This window comes from Stegostoma tigrinum, chromosome 41 (assembly GCF_030684315.1).
Source record: "Stegostoma tigrinum isolate sSteTig4 chromosome 41, sSteTig4.hap1, whole genome shotgun sequence".
Lineage (NCBI taxonomy): Eukaryota > Metazoa > Chordata > Chondrichthyes > Orectolobiformes > Stegostomatidae > Stegostoma > Stegostoma tigrinum.
In genome coordinates, this window is record NC_081394.1 from 16,908,632 (window position 1) to 16,921,755 (window position 13,124).

Here is a 13,124-nt window from a genome sequence, read left to right on the forward strand (position 1 = left end):
TTGGTGTTTGTTGGTCAGCATGGATGTGGTGGGCTAAAGGACCTGTCACTATTTCGCGTGACTCTACAAATTTGTAAAACTCACAGGTGTTACCACTTCTTTGAATCACTGCTCCACTTTTGAATGTCACAGAGCTGGAAAATGAAATATAATTATTGTTTCAAATGAAGCTGGACAAAATAAGTTTCATTTTCTCTTCCAAATCTAAAATCTGTTCAATCGAGTGAGTTACATCACGTGGAGAATATTGCTTCGTACTATTTAATTTTATGGCATAAATGAAGCCCAGTACCTCTTGGTATTTTGGCATCTAGCTTTCCCTGAAATGAAAGAAATTGCAAATAGATAATGTTAAGATTCACAGGTATTTTGTTGCAGCATGTACATTTCATGAATCAAACGCAACACCTTTTTCCTGTATCCATTCCTGGAAAATAAATCAGCCGTAGTTAATTATTGCAATATTGTTTAGCTATTTGGAAGCAGTTCAGAGGTGATTTGATACAATGATGAGGGGCTTCTCTTGTGAAGAGAGATTGAGCAGTTTAAGAATACAAACTCTGTTTAGAAAATTGAGGAGTGTGTTGCTGCAACTGTACTGAACATTGTTGTTTGTGCATCAGGAGTACTGTATAGAGTTTTGGCCCCTTAAATTGAGGAAGGATGTATTGCATTTCAAATAATTCAGAGGTGATTCACTCAACTGATTCCATCAATACGGGGTCTGTCTTATGAAGAGAGATCAAGCATTTTCAGCCAATACTCTCTGCAATTTAGAAGAATGACAGGGGGTCTAATTGAGGGATATAGGCCTCTAAAGGGCAAGTTTACAAAATAGATGGAGAGAAGATGTTTCCTGTGTGGGCCAATCTTGAACACGAGGTCTTCATTTCAGGATAAGTGGCTGGAGCAGAATGAAAACAGAGAAGAGTAGGAATAACTTCTCTCAAAGGGTCATGCATCCGTGGGAGATCATTCCCTCAGAGTGTGCAGTGATTGCCAAGGTACAAAAATAAATTGAAGGAGGAGACAGATTTTTAATCAGTGACGGGTTAAAGGGAGTGGGGGCAGGAAAGTGAAGTTGAAGCCAAGAGGAGATCAGGCACAGTCGTATTGAATGGTGATGCAGATTCCCGTGGGGCTGAAAGGCCTGTTCCTCGCCCTTATGGCTTCGAAAATAAATCCTTTGACTTGTCTTTTCAGGATGCATCAGTGCCACCTGCAAACTTATTGCCCTAATGTCACATCTCCTTCCAAGAAGGGTACATGCATCATTTGTGCAGACATGAAAAATAAACAAGAGAGGACTAAAGACAAATGTGTTCTATGATAGTAGTTAGAGTGCAGATATTTTCTCCTTACACAGTGCAGTTGTCTAATTGTCAACTACAGAAGGGCACAAAGCATGCAGTGTGGCTTCAGTAAAGCCTTTAACTATCATGGTATGTTTCTGTGTAACGTGCACTGTTTCAACATCACCATTTGAAATTGCCACACCACTGAGAATAATATTCTGTTTCTCTATTCTTAAGGTCAAAGCCCCAGACTTAGTCACATAGTCAAAGAGTTATGAAGCATGGAAACAGACCCTTCAGTCCAAATGATCCATGCTGACCAGATTTCCTAAACTGAACTAGACCCATTTTGTTGCGCTTGGCCCATATCTTTCTAAACCTTCCCTATCCACATACTTATTCATATGTCTTTTAAATGTTATGACTATACAACTTACCACTCCCTCTGGCAGCTCATTCCATATCTGCACGTCTCTGTTTGAAGAAGTTTCCCCTGAGGTCTCTTTTTAAATCTTTCCCCTGTCATCTTAAATCTATGCTCTCTAGTTTTGGACTCCTCAATGCTGGAGAAAAGGCTTTGGCTATTCACTTATGCCACTCATGATTTCATAAACCTCACTATCACCCCTCAACCTCCTATGCTCCAAGGGAAAAGTGTCCCAGCTTATCCAGCCTTTCTCTATAACTCAAGCACTCCAGCCTTGATTTCATCTCTGTAAATCTTGTCCGGCCATTTTCCAACTTAATAGTATCCTTCCTGTAGCAGGGTGACCAGAACTGTACACAGTACTCCAATAGTCCTTTCACCAATATCCTGTACAACCATAACATGATGTCCCAACTCCTATACTCTGACTGATGAAGGCAAGTGTGCTAAATGCCCTCTTCACCACCTTGTCTATCTGTAACACCACTTTCAAGGAACTATGTACCTGCATCTCCAGGTTTCTGTTTGACAACACTGCCCGGGGCCCTATCATTAACAGTGTAAGTCTGGTTTGTCTTAATACAATGCAACACCTCAATTATCTGAATTAAACTCTACCTGCCCTTCCTCAACCCATTGGCTCAGTTGATCAAGGTCCCATTGTACTCTTAGATAACCTTCTTCACTGCCTACTCTGCCTCAAGTTGTTGTCATCTGCAAACATATGAACAGTGCTCCTATAAATACCATCCAGATTATAAATGGATAAATGACGAGCAACAGTGGACACAGCACTGATCCCTGCAGAACACTGTTGGTCACAAGCCTCCAGCCTGAGCAATCGCCCCCTATCATCACCCTCTGACTCCTACCATCAACCCAATTTTGTACGTTGTCAGAATTGTACGGAGTTGACAATGAAGTGGTTTAATTTAACAAGGAGTTGGAAAGAAAGAATGATGAATTTCTAACATTTAACACATTAGTTAGCCAATCTGTAAAGACATGGAATTCATTGCTACAGAAGGCTGAGGAGGCCAGGTCTTTGAGTATACTTAAGGCAAAGGTATTTAGGTCCTTGATTGTTAAAGGGATCAAGGGTTACAGGGAAAAAGCTGGGGAATGGGGTTTAGAAACTTATCAGACATGGTTGAATGGCAGACCAAACCCATTGGGCCAATTGGCCTCATTTCTGCTCCTATGTCTTAGGGAATGCCACTGGACACTGGGGTCCAGTCACACGAACAGCCTTCTACCCCAGATCAGTTTTGGATCCGACTTACCAATGGATCTTGGATCCCATGAATATTTACTGTCTTTCTCTTTCTCCTGTGTTGCAATTTGATTGTCTTCTCAGTAATGAATTAATATAAACATGCAGCAGTCAAGACAGACAACGCTCAAAGTAAAAGCCTTTTTTTTAACACTCACAGGAATCTTTACAAAATACATTCTAACCAGGACCTTTACAAAACAATATGAACCTTTGGATTTACAGTGAGCTGGTCTTGCAACTTTTATTCCTTTTTTACTTTTAGAATGAGGAGGGGGAACCATAGATCGCAGAAGAGATTCTACTCCAGGCTTCTTCAGAAGGGCAGAGCTGCATTTCTATTGTGAAAGTGTCCTCAGAGTTAAAAACTATGAGAGGAAAGAAGAGTATGTCTGCCATGGGGAAAAGATTCTCACAATCTCACAGTCACATAAAGAGAAACTATTTCCACTGGTTGAAGGTTCTTGAACTAGGGAGAGCATTGTCTGGGAATGAGGGCCAGACTGTTCAGGAGAAATGTTAGAAAGTACTTCTACATACAAATGGTGGGATAGGTTTGGAACTTATTTCCACAAACAGCAGTGGATGCTGGATCAGTTGTTAATTTTCAATCTGAGTCAGCTAATTTTTGTTAAGCAAAGATATTAAGGGGATATGGGCCAATATATGGTAGACCACAGATGAGCCGTGATCTCATTGAATGGCAGAACAGGTTCGAGGGGCTGAATGGCCTACTCCTGTTCCTGAGTACCTGAACATGTGTTAGTGAACTATTGTATATCACTTTATCGGAAATGCCCAAAGTCTTTGATGTAAGTGGACAATCACAAATATCAGGTAATGACGCAGCAGGAAATACAGTTTTCCAGACAGTTCCCCCTCAGTGGGTTGTAGCAAGATCCCCAAGCACACATTCCATTTACACAGCTCGTCTGGTGAGAAATTCATTCCATAGGCTCTGGCAAAACATTGTACTCATTGTGGGGAAATTACCTTGCCCCCCACTCCCCATCCTTGGAGACTCTATTAAAAGGAAAAGCACTCAAGTTCTCTCCTCCAAGCGATTTTTTTCAGATTTGAAGTTGTTGACCTAGTGGATTATAAGAGCAGGGTGGGCATGTTGAAGCTGTACAGGACTTTGATGAGGCCACAGCTGGAGCACTGTGTGTAGTTCCAGTCTCTGTACTATAGGGAAGGATGTGATTGCACTGGAGGGGGTGTAGAGGAGATTAACCAGGATGTTGCCTGGTTGGCTTTTCTCTTTAGAATGATGAAGGATGAGAGGTGACTTGATAGAGGCGTACAAAATGATCAGAGGTATGGATAGAGTGGACAGCCAGAGTAATTTTCCTAGGGTGAGGGTAACTATTACAAGGGGACATAGTTTTAAAATGAGTGGAGGTAGATATCAGGGAGACGTCAGAGGTAGGTTCTTTACTCAGAGAGTTGTAGGAGTGTGGAATGCATTGCTGGAGAGGCTAGTGGAGTCAGCCTCATTAGGGCCATTTAAGCTGCTATTAGATAAGTATTTGAATGATACTATAAGGTAGGGGTGGAGGTTAGATAGATCTTACGTTTAGGGTAAAAGTTCACCACAACATCATGGGCCAAATGGCCTGCACTGTGCCCTACTGTTCTATGTTCTATGGAGCATTTCAGCAATGAAGAGAGGCTAGATAAGCTCAGGTTGTTTCCTTCAGAATAGAGAAGGTCGAAAGAGTGCCTGACAGAAGTGTGTAAGATTATGAGGAGCATGGACAAGGTGGGTAGGGAGCAGCTGTTCCTCATTGTTGAACAGGCAATAACTTGGGGGACATTATTTCAAAGTGAAAGGCAAGAGGCTTAGAGGGGTTTTGAGGATTGTTTCGCCCAGAGGATGATGGAGGCCTGGAATGCACTATCCAGGAGAATAGTTGAGGCAGGAAACATCCCAACCTTTAAAACATACTTGGATGAGCTCTTGGTGATTTCACATTCAAGGCTATGGAGTCTACTGCAGGAAAGTGAGAGAAGCTTTGATGGTACAGAGGGTCTGGACAGAGGGGCCTTAACTACACTGTATGATTGTGTGAATTGTAAAGTCAGTGAATCGAAGGAGCCACTTGACGTTTAACAATAACTGAAATATTTTGTAAGAAAGAATTACGATTTTTTAAAATTTAGCTCAACAGTTAGCTAACCTGTACAGAATACACTGGAAGGGAAATAGGGTAAAACACACCCTACTTGCCCTTCTCTTTATACAGCATTTTCAATGCATAGCAATCAGCGTTATTTCAAGGTGGAATATTAACTAAACATGCAATAATGCTCAAAAATATACATGCATAATGCCAACCTACAGGGGGCTTAACAATTTACTACAACTTTCCTTTCTCTCATCATTACTCTCAATGTGTTTTTTCTTTACTTTTCACAAGCTGCATCTATCTGTGACTTTATACTCAGTTATGTTTTGGACAATGTTGATCCAGGACAGATTAAACACTTTGATATTCCAAGAAATGAGACCTGGTGCTACATGTTTTCATTTAATGATTATAAAACCACGCCAACCTTGCCTTTGGCAGACAGATGTGGAATTTAAGATGTGACATTAGATCAAATGTCTCCAATAGTCAGAGCATTGAGTACAGGAGTTGGGACATCATGTTACAGCTGTAACATTAGTAAGGTCACATGAGGAGTACTGCCTACAATTCTGGTTGTCCTGTGACAGGAAGGATTTATTAAAAAGGAAGGGTGCAATAAAGTTTGACAAGGATGTTACTGACACAGAAGCGTTTAAGTTATGAGGCGAGGCTGGATAGGCTGTGAGTTTTTTCCCTGGAATGTAGGAAGCTGAGGCTTTTTAGGGCTTAATAAAATCACGAGGGGCACAGATAAGGTGAATGGCCAAAGTCTTATCTACAGGGCAAGGGAGTCCAAAACTAGAGGTTTAAGGTGAGAGGGAAAAAATTTAAAAGAGGCCTGAAGAAAAGTTTTTTCACACAGAGGGTGGTGTGTGTGTAATGATCTGCCAGAGCAAGTGGTAAATGCAGGTACAATTGCAACACTTAAAAGATATTTGAACAGATACATGGATAGGTACTTATTTAGAAAGGGTTTAGGGCGATTTGGTCTAAATGCAGGCAAATGGAACTAGTTCACTTTAGAAAACCTGCTTAGCATCAACAAGCCAGGCAAAAGGGCCTGTTTTCATGCTGTATGTCTCTATGACGCGATTGCTTAGAAGGGGCAGAGATTGGCACATTTAAAGGGTGTACCTCGTGTCAATTTGACGTACCACCTACCTCTCACAATGACCTTTGCTTCATTGATAAATGCTGAAACTACCATGTGCCCTTCAATTTCAGTTTGATATTGACATCTGTAACTGCCACCTGCTTGACTGTTTCAGATGTTGACAGTGGAAAATCTCAGTTTGATTAGATTCCTGACAATGTGGAAACAGGCCCTTTGGCCCAACAAGTCCAAACCGCCCCTTGAAGCATCCCACCCAGACCCATCCCCCTATAACCCACATACCCCTGAACACTACGGGAAATTTAGCATGGCCAATCCACCTCATCTGCACATCTTTGGACTGTGGGAGGAAACCCACGCAGACACGGGGAGAATGTGCAAACTCCACACGACAGTCACCCGAGGCAGGAATCGAACCCGGGTCCCTGGCGCTGTGAGGCTGCAGTGCTAACCACTGTGCCACCGTGCCGCCATTTGCTTGTGCCAGAAGTGTTATGGGAATGTACAGGCACTTCTGTTTTGTTTCTGTGTAAGTAAAATCCACCCCTTCTGGCATAGATCTTCTCTTGGCAAGTTATTTTAACCTTCTACCCCACAGAAACCATACCATCAGATAGATCCATTGAGGTTTTGGGGCTATGGGGTAATCTGTATTAAATAAACAGAACAATTTTTTTAAAAAGGAAACTGACATAAAATTGTATGATGTGAGTCAGAATCATAGAATCAGACAGTACAGAGGAGGCCCTTCAGCCTTCAGATTGTCCCATTTAAAACCCACTACTACCTGCACTACTCCCACTTTTCCATCACTAGGCCCCACAGCCGTGAATGTTACAACACTTTGAGTGAGCATCCACGTACTTTTTAAAGGTTGTGAGGCTTTCTGCCTCAACTACTCTCCCAAGCAATGCACTCCAGCCCACCCCAGGGTGAAACAACCCTCAAATCTCTCTCTGAACCTCCTTTCACTTTAAATCGGTGTTCCCATCGTGATTGACCCTTCAAATAAGGGGAACAGCTGCTTCCTATTCCCCCGTCATGCCCTTCATAATCTTATACACCTCTGTCAGATAACCCTTCAACCTTCTCTGTTCTGAAGAAAACAACCTGAGCTTATGCATCCTCTCTTCATTGCTGAAATTCTTGGTCCCACGCAACATCCTGGGGAATCTCTTGTGCACCCTGTCCCGTACAATCACATTCTTCCTAATTATGAAGGGCTCTGAAGAAAGACATTGGAGGGGATACAAAGGGACACCCAATGGCCCTTCCATCAGTGAAGACTCCGTGCAAGATCCACCTTTGTACTAAGAAGACCCAGTGTGCCCTACAGACCAAGCTTAGGGAATTGAATCCAGCCTCTCAATCATGTTCAGCAGAGGGGGGGTAGTCTGTGTATTTTTCAGAGAGCCTGCCTAGTTTGTGTGAAGTTAATTTATATAAACGCTGCTCCTTTAAATTGTGAGTACTTCAATAGGGCTAATGTTGAACTGCAGCCCTTTGATTGTCTCATACAGTGACAGCACCTGGACAAGCATGGTTTCTGGGACATAATTTGGTTGAAGTGTCTGTTACAAGAACTTCACAGGTGACCCACAGTGAAGGAAGCACAGCATAGCTCCCACCTATCAGTGGAAAGGCTAATGGAATTTTGTCCAATTGTTCTGTGTTCTCACATGGCAGTGAAATCGCTCCTCCCAATGTATCCCACAAAATAATAACGAAGTATGGATCGGATAAACTTTAAATCTTCCATTCTTCAGAAATATGGGGATGAAAAACTGTGCACTCTGTTCTAATTTTCAGTGTGACAGTTATTATGGCACAGGGATCATGAGCCATACCAAATCACTATCACTGAATTGCTAGCACAGTGAATTCAAAATATCAATGACCCTCCAAATCTCCAACTGTTTCCAACAAGACCTTATGAATAATGGAATTTGTATGCCTAGCTTAAGTAGGTGTCCTTATGTTCAGTGGTATTGAGCTCCTCAAGTGTTGTCGGATCTACCTCCATCCAACCATTGGAGAGTATTCCATGATAATCCTGACTTGTGCCTTGTCAATGGTGGACAGGCTTTGGTGGTAGGCTAGAGGTGAGTTACTTGCTGCAGAATTCTCAGCCTCTGACCTGCTCTTGTAGCCACTGTGGAAGGTTACTCAACCCGAAATGTTAACTCTGATTTCTCTCCACAACTGCTGCTGGACCTGCTGAGCTTTTTCAGTAATTTGTTTTTTGTTGCTTGCAGACACTATATTTATATGGCAAGTCCAGTATTGTCTCTGGTCAATGGTAACCCACAGGATATTGATAGTGGGACATTCAGTGATGGTAACACAATTGATTATTGACAGGAGATGTTTACATCATCTCTTCTTGGAGATGGTCATAGCTTGGCATTTGAGTGGCATAATTGCTACTTGGTAGTTGACATACCATTCAGGTCTTGTTGCTTTTGAACATGAACTGCTTCAGTATCTGAGAAGTGGCAAACGGTGTTGAACATTGTGTAATCATTGGCAAAAATCTTACTTCTCACCTGACAATGTAGGGAAGGCCATTGAGGAAGTAGCTTAAGGTGGTTGGGCTGAGGACACTATACTATCCTCCTAAGTGTCAGGTATGACTTCAATCAGTGAAAGGTTTGCACTCAATATCCATTGATTCCAGTTTTTTCTGGAGCTCCTTGACACCACACATGGGAAAATGCAACCTCAATGTGAAGGGCTGTGACTCTCACCTTGCCTCTGGAATTCAGCTCCGCTGTCCATGTTTGAACGAAGGCAGGAGCTGAGGGGTCATGACGGAACCCAAACCGGGCATCACTGGCCAGGTTATTACTGAGCAGTTGATGATGCCTTCCATCACTTCACTGATGATCAAGAGTAGACTGATGGGGCAGCAAATCGTCGGGTTGGATTTTTCCAGCTTTTTCATGTACAGGACATGCCTGGGCAATTTTCTGCAGTGTAGGATAAATGTCAGTGTTGTTGCTGTACTAGAAAAGCTTGGCTAGGGGAGAAGCGATTATAGGAGCTCATATTTTAATATTAATATTTGAATCTTCCCTAAGATGTTTAAGATTTTTGCAAAGCTTTGTAACTTGGGTTGCGAGTGAGGTTGTTGGCTTGTTTTGTTCAGTTTTTTTTAACCTTGCTAGGTAACATCATTAGTGAAGCCTCCGACAAAGTGATGTTGTTCCACTCTGCTTGGAAGACTGGACAATATAGAGATTCAGAGACTCTGCCCTTGTAAGGCAAAATACGAACAGCATTTTTCAATGTCATATCTGATATATCTCCAGAAAGCTGAAATAGATCAAGCATACATAAGTGTTGCCCACAATCCTATGTTCAATTTAGCCAACTAAGGTGATATTTTCTAAACAACTCACTCACAGCCACGAGCACAGAACTCTTGAACTTGGGCCTCTTGGGTCAGAGGCAGGTACATTACCACTGCCCTAAGAATCTGAGACCAGATATATTTCTCTAAAAGGATATACACAAGGCAGATTTGCACAACAATTGGCATCTGCTCGACAGTCAGCATTATTTTGGGCTTTGTAAAATTCAAGAAGGTGTGGCAGTGATTTCAAATCCATGTCCTGCATACGTTTAGTATTCCATACAATGACATTACTCTGCAGATTACAAACCAAATATTTGGGTATAAATCCAGCTCAAGCTCTACATCGCATGTATCATACAGTTGCAAGCATTCCTTGCAACTCTGCTTCCTTACAGCCTATTATAACACAGCCAAACCCTCTGAACATTGAATAAGGATTTTGATATACATTTGTGATGCCAAGACAGGCAAGGTTGTGGGCCAAGTGCTGGAAAATGGGAATGAGGATAGTTCAATGGATGTTTTGGACTGGCATGGTTATGATGGGCTGAAGGTCCTTTATCCTTTCTATAGACCTCTCTGACTCTATGACAGTGGAGCGAAAGCCTCGGAAACAAAAGAACCAATTTTCTGCAACAATGTCCATCTGATTTATTTCTTCGAAAGGTATTTTTAATGAAATATTTAATTTTTTTTTAGTGCTCTTTGATCAACCTTGCATTTAGAGTTCAAGAAGAATTGGTGAATGAAGACAATGTTTGAGAAAATTGACAATAGTTATTCCTACTCTTTGCCAAGAAAAGGAATAAGATCCAGTCAGTTATCCAGAGTTACAAAGGTGGCAATCATTCCTGTTCTATATTATTTTTCTGTCTAGAACAGGTAAAAGAATCTATAAAGGCACTTGCTGAATGTTGTCAATTCACACACTTTGTTATCATGTTGTTAAATCTGAAGTAGATTTTTTTTATTCAGTGAAAGTATTGAGGGATATGGGCCAAAGGCTGGTTTATGGAGTTAAGCCACAGATCAGCCATTGAACGGTAGAGCAGACTCAAGGGGCTGAATGGCCTACTGCTGTTCCTATATTACATTCACTTCCCTTTAAGATGTTTGAATTTTTTATAATTCTTGTTGCAGATTCTAGAATGTGCCTCTCTTTACAGCCAGAGAGAGAAATGTCAGCCCACATTCTGAATATCTCTGTTAAAATAAACCACCTCTGGGGAAATGTAGAGAAACAGAAGATATTGTGGGCATGAGAGAGAAAACCAGAATAAATAGGAAAGGGTACAAGGGCAACTGATACAAAATGAAAGGTTGAAGCCTGTAAAAACATCACCAGTTGAGTTTAAAGCAAGGCCAGACATTATAGTGAAATGTAAAAGGGCAACTTACTGGGAAAGCAAATACTTAAAAAGTATTGAATGTACAAGTTTATGGACCAAGTGCTGGGAAGATGGAGTCAGGTCAGTTAGTTTGGTTGGTATTGGTTTTCTTTTCTATGCTGTTGATTTGTGTGACTCTATGACAAAAGGATGGACAAATGCAGGAGGTAGATATACGATATTACTGTTTTCCGACTAGAATTGGCATCACAAGAGTCAGTCATTAACCTGCTGTACAACGTAATGGTTAGCATCAGTAGTCACAAGGATTCAAGGGAAAGACTGTAGAGAGTTTGATCAATTGGATTACTGGGTTGAGGAGTAGCAGACGGAGTTTAATTTAGATAAATGCGAGGTGTTGCATTTTGGTAAAACAAATAAGGGGCAGGATTTATACAATTAATGGTAGTGTTGTAAAGCAGAGAGACCTAGGGGTTCAGGTACACAATTCCTTGAAATTTGGGTCACAGGCAGATAGGCTGCTGAAGAATGTATTTAGCACACTTGTCTTCATTGCTCAATACTCTGAGTACAGGATATGCGATGCCATGTTCAGATTGTACAGTTTGTTGGTGAGGCCTCTTCAGGAGCACTGTGTGCAGTTCTGGTCATGCTGCTATTGGAAGGAGGTTTCAGGAAAGATTTACCAGGATGTTGCTGGGAATGGAGGGTTTGAGTTGGATAAGCTGGGTCCTTTTTTCACTGGAGCATAGGAGATTAATAAAATCATTAGGGACATAAATAAGGTAAATTATGAGGGTCTTTTCTGTCAGGTGGGATAGTTCAAAACTAGGCACCACATTTTTAAGGTGTGAGAGTAGGGACACTTTTTTACATGGAGAGTCGTTCATGTGTGGAATGAACTGCCAGAGGGAGTGGTGAATCAAGTAGTTTCCAAAGTTTAATTCCATGAATAGGAAAGGTTTGGATGGATATGGGCCATATGCAGACCAGTTTAGTTTGGGAACATGGTCGGTGTGGACTAATTACACCGAAAGGTCTGTTTCCATTACTCTATGCCTCTTTGGCCTATTAGCAGTGATTGAGTCAAGCCTCATTGAAACAAATATGTCCGGTAAAGACATCTGGCAAATATGTGTTTTGCGAAAACTGGTCCAGAAAGGCAGTATTAGCAATTTTCTTAGTTTTAGTAAACTCCAAGTAAATTGGAATTTCATTGAAGAAATGACACATGAGAAAATAGGTAGGTAGATAGATGTGGCATTTGAATTCTGACAAGAAACATGAATCATGTTTAACTTCCTAACGTTTGTTGTAGAAATCATTAAATTATGTTGCGGCATGAACACACTCATGGCCCAGAAAAGCAGGCTTAGCAACTTTTTTTATCAGTTACCACAAGTGTGTTGCAGTCCAACTGACGAAATGATCAGGGAGGGAGGGTGGGAGGTGCTTAAGTTTCTAACATCATTGTAAATCCATCAAAATTGCACCCTTTCGTTAATGCCGTAACTCCAAGCCCTGGTTTAATCTGATGTTCCTTTATATATCTAACCAGTAGTTGGGGGGAGATTAATTAATAATTGCAAGAATTTGTTGTCAATTATAATGCTAAAATGGAGTTAACCTCTGTGGGGTTAGAAAGGTCAAAAAAATTCGAATCACAAATGTTAAATCTTAACCCTTGAGAGGTTAAAAAATGCACTAATTAGACAACAATAGAATAAAGCAACTCTATTGAAATTCCAATCAAGTAACACACTGAAATGCTATGCCATCTGATAATGTTTCCCAGTGTATTTTGTCAGAATTCAGCCAGGCAATAATTCATTTTCTGAGTTACTTATACTGCTGTTTTGATGGAATGGGTGAATCCAGCTAACATTTACACGTAACGCCTGGTGTAAAGAAGGGATGGGTCTGAATACCCAGAAAACAAACAGACCTGAAGCTAACAGCCTCTCCCGGTGTTTCTCTCCCCACAGAGCGTGCGAACTACACTTAGAAACTGTGCAAGAATCTGCATCCTACTTCATTTTGATACATCCCTCTTTTTGCTTTATCTATTAATCTCGCCAGCCAGTGGAGTGTGTTTTATTTTACACTGATGTGTGAAAGTAGAGCATAAAACATAGAACATTACAGCGCTGTACAGGCCCTTTGGCCCTTGATGTTG

General features: G+C 41.3%; 1 protein-coding gene across 4 annotated transcripts in view; it reads right to left on the reverse strand.

The window, feature by feature from the left end:
• Positions 1-234: 234 nt before the first annotated feature.
• LOC125448399 (deleted in malignant brain tumors 1 protein-like) overlaps positions 235-13,124 on the reverse strand; it is a 142,089-nt gene continuing 129,199 nt past the window's right edge. For all 4 annotated transcript variants that reach the window (XM_059641423.1, XM_059641422.1, XM_048523698.2 and 1 more), the window contains one exon: positions 235-320. The gene's annotated coding sequence lies outside the window, so the exon portion shown is untranslated. The remainder of the gene's footprint in view (positions 321-13,124) is intronic.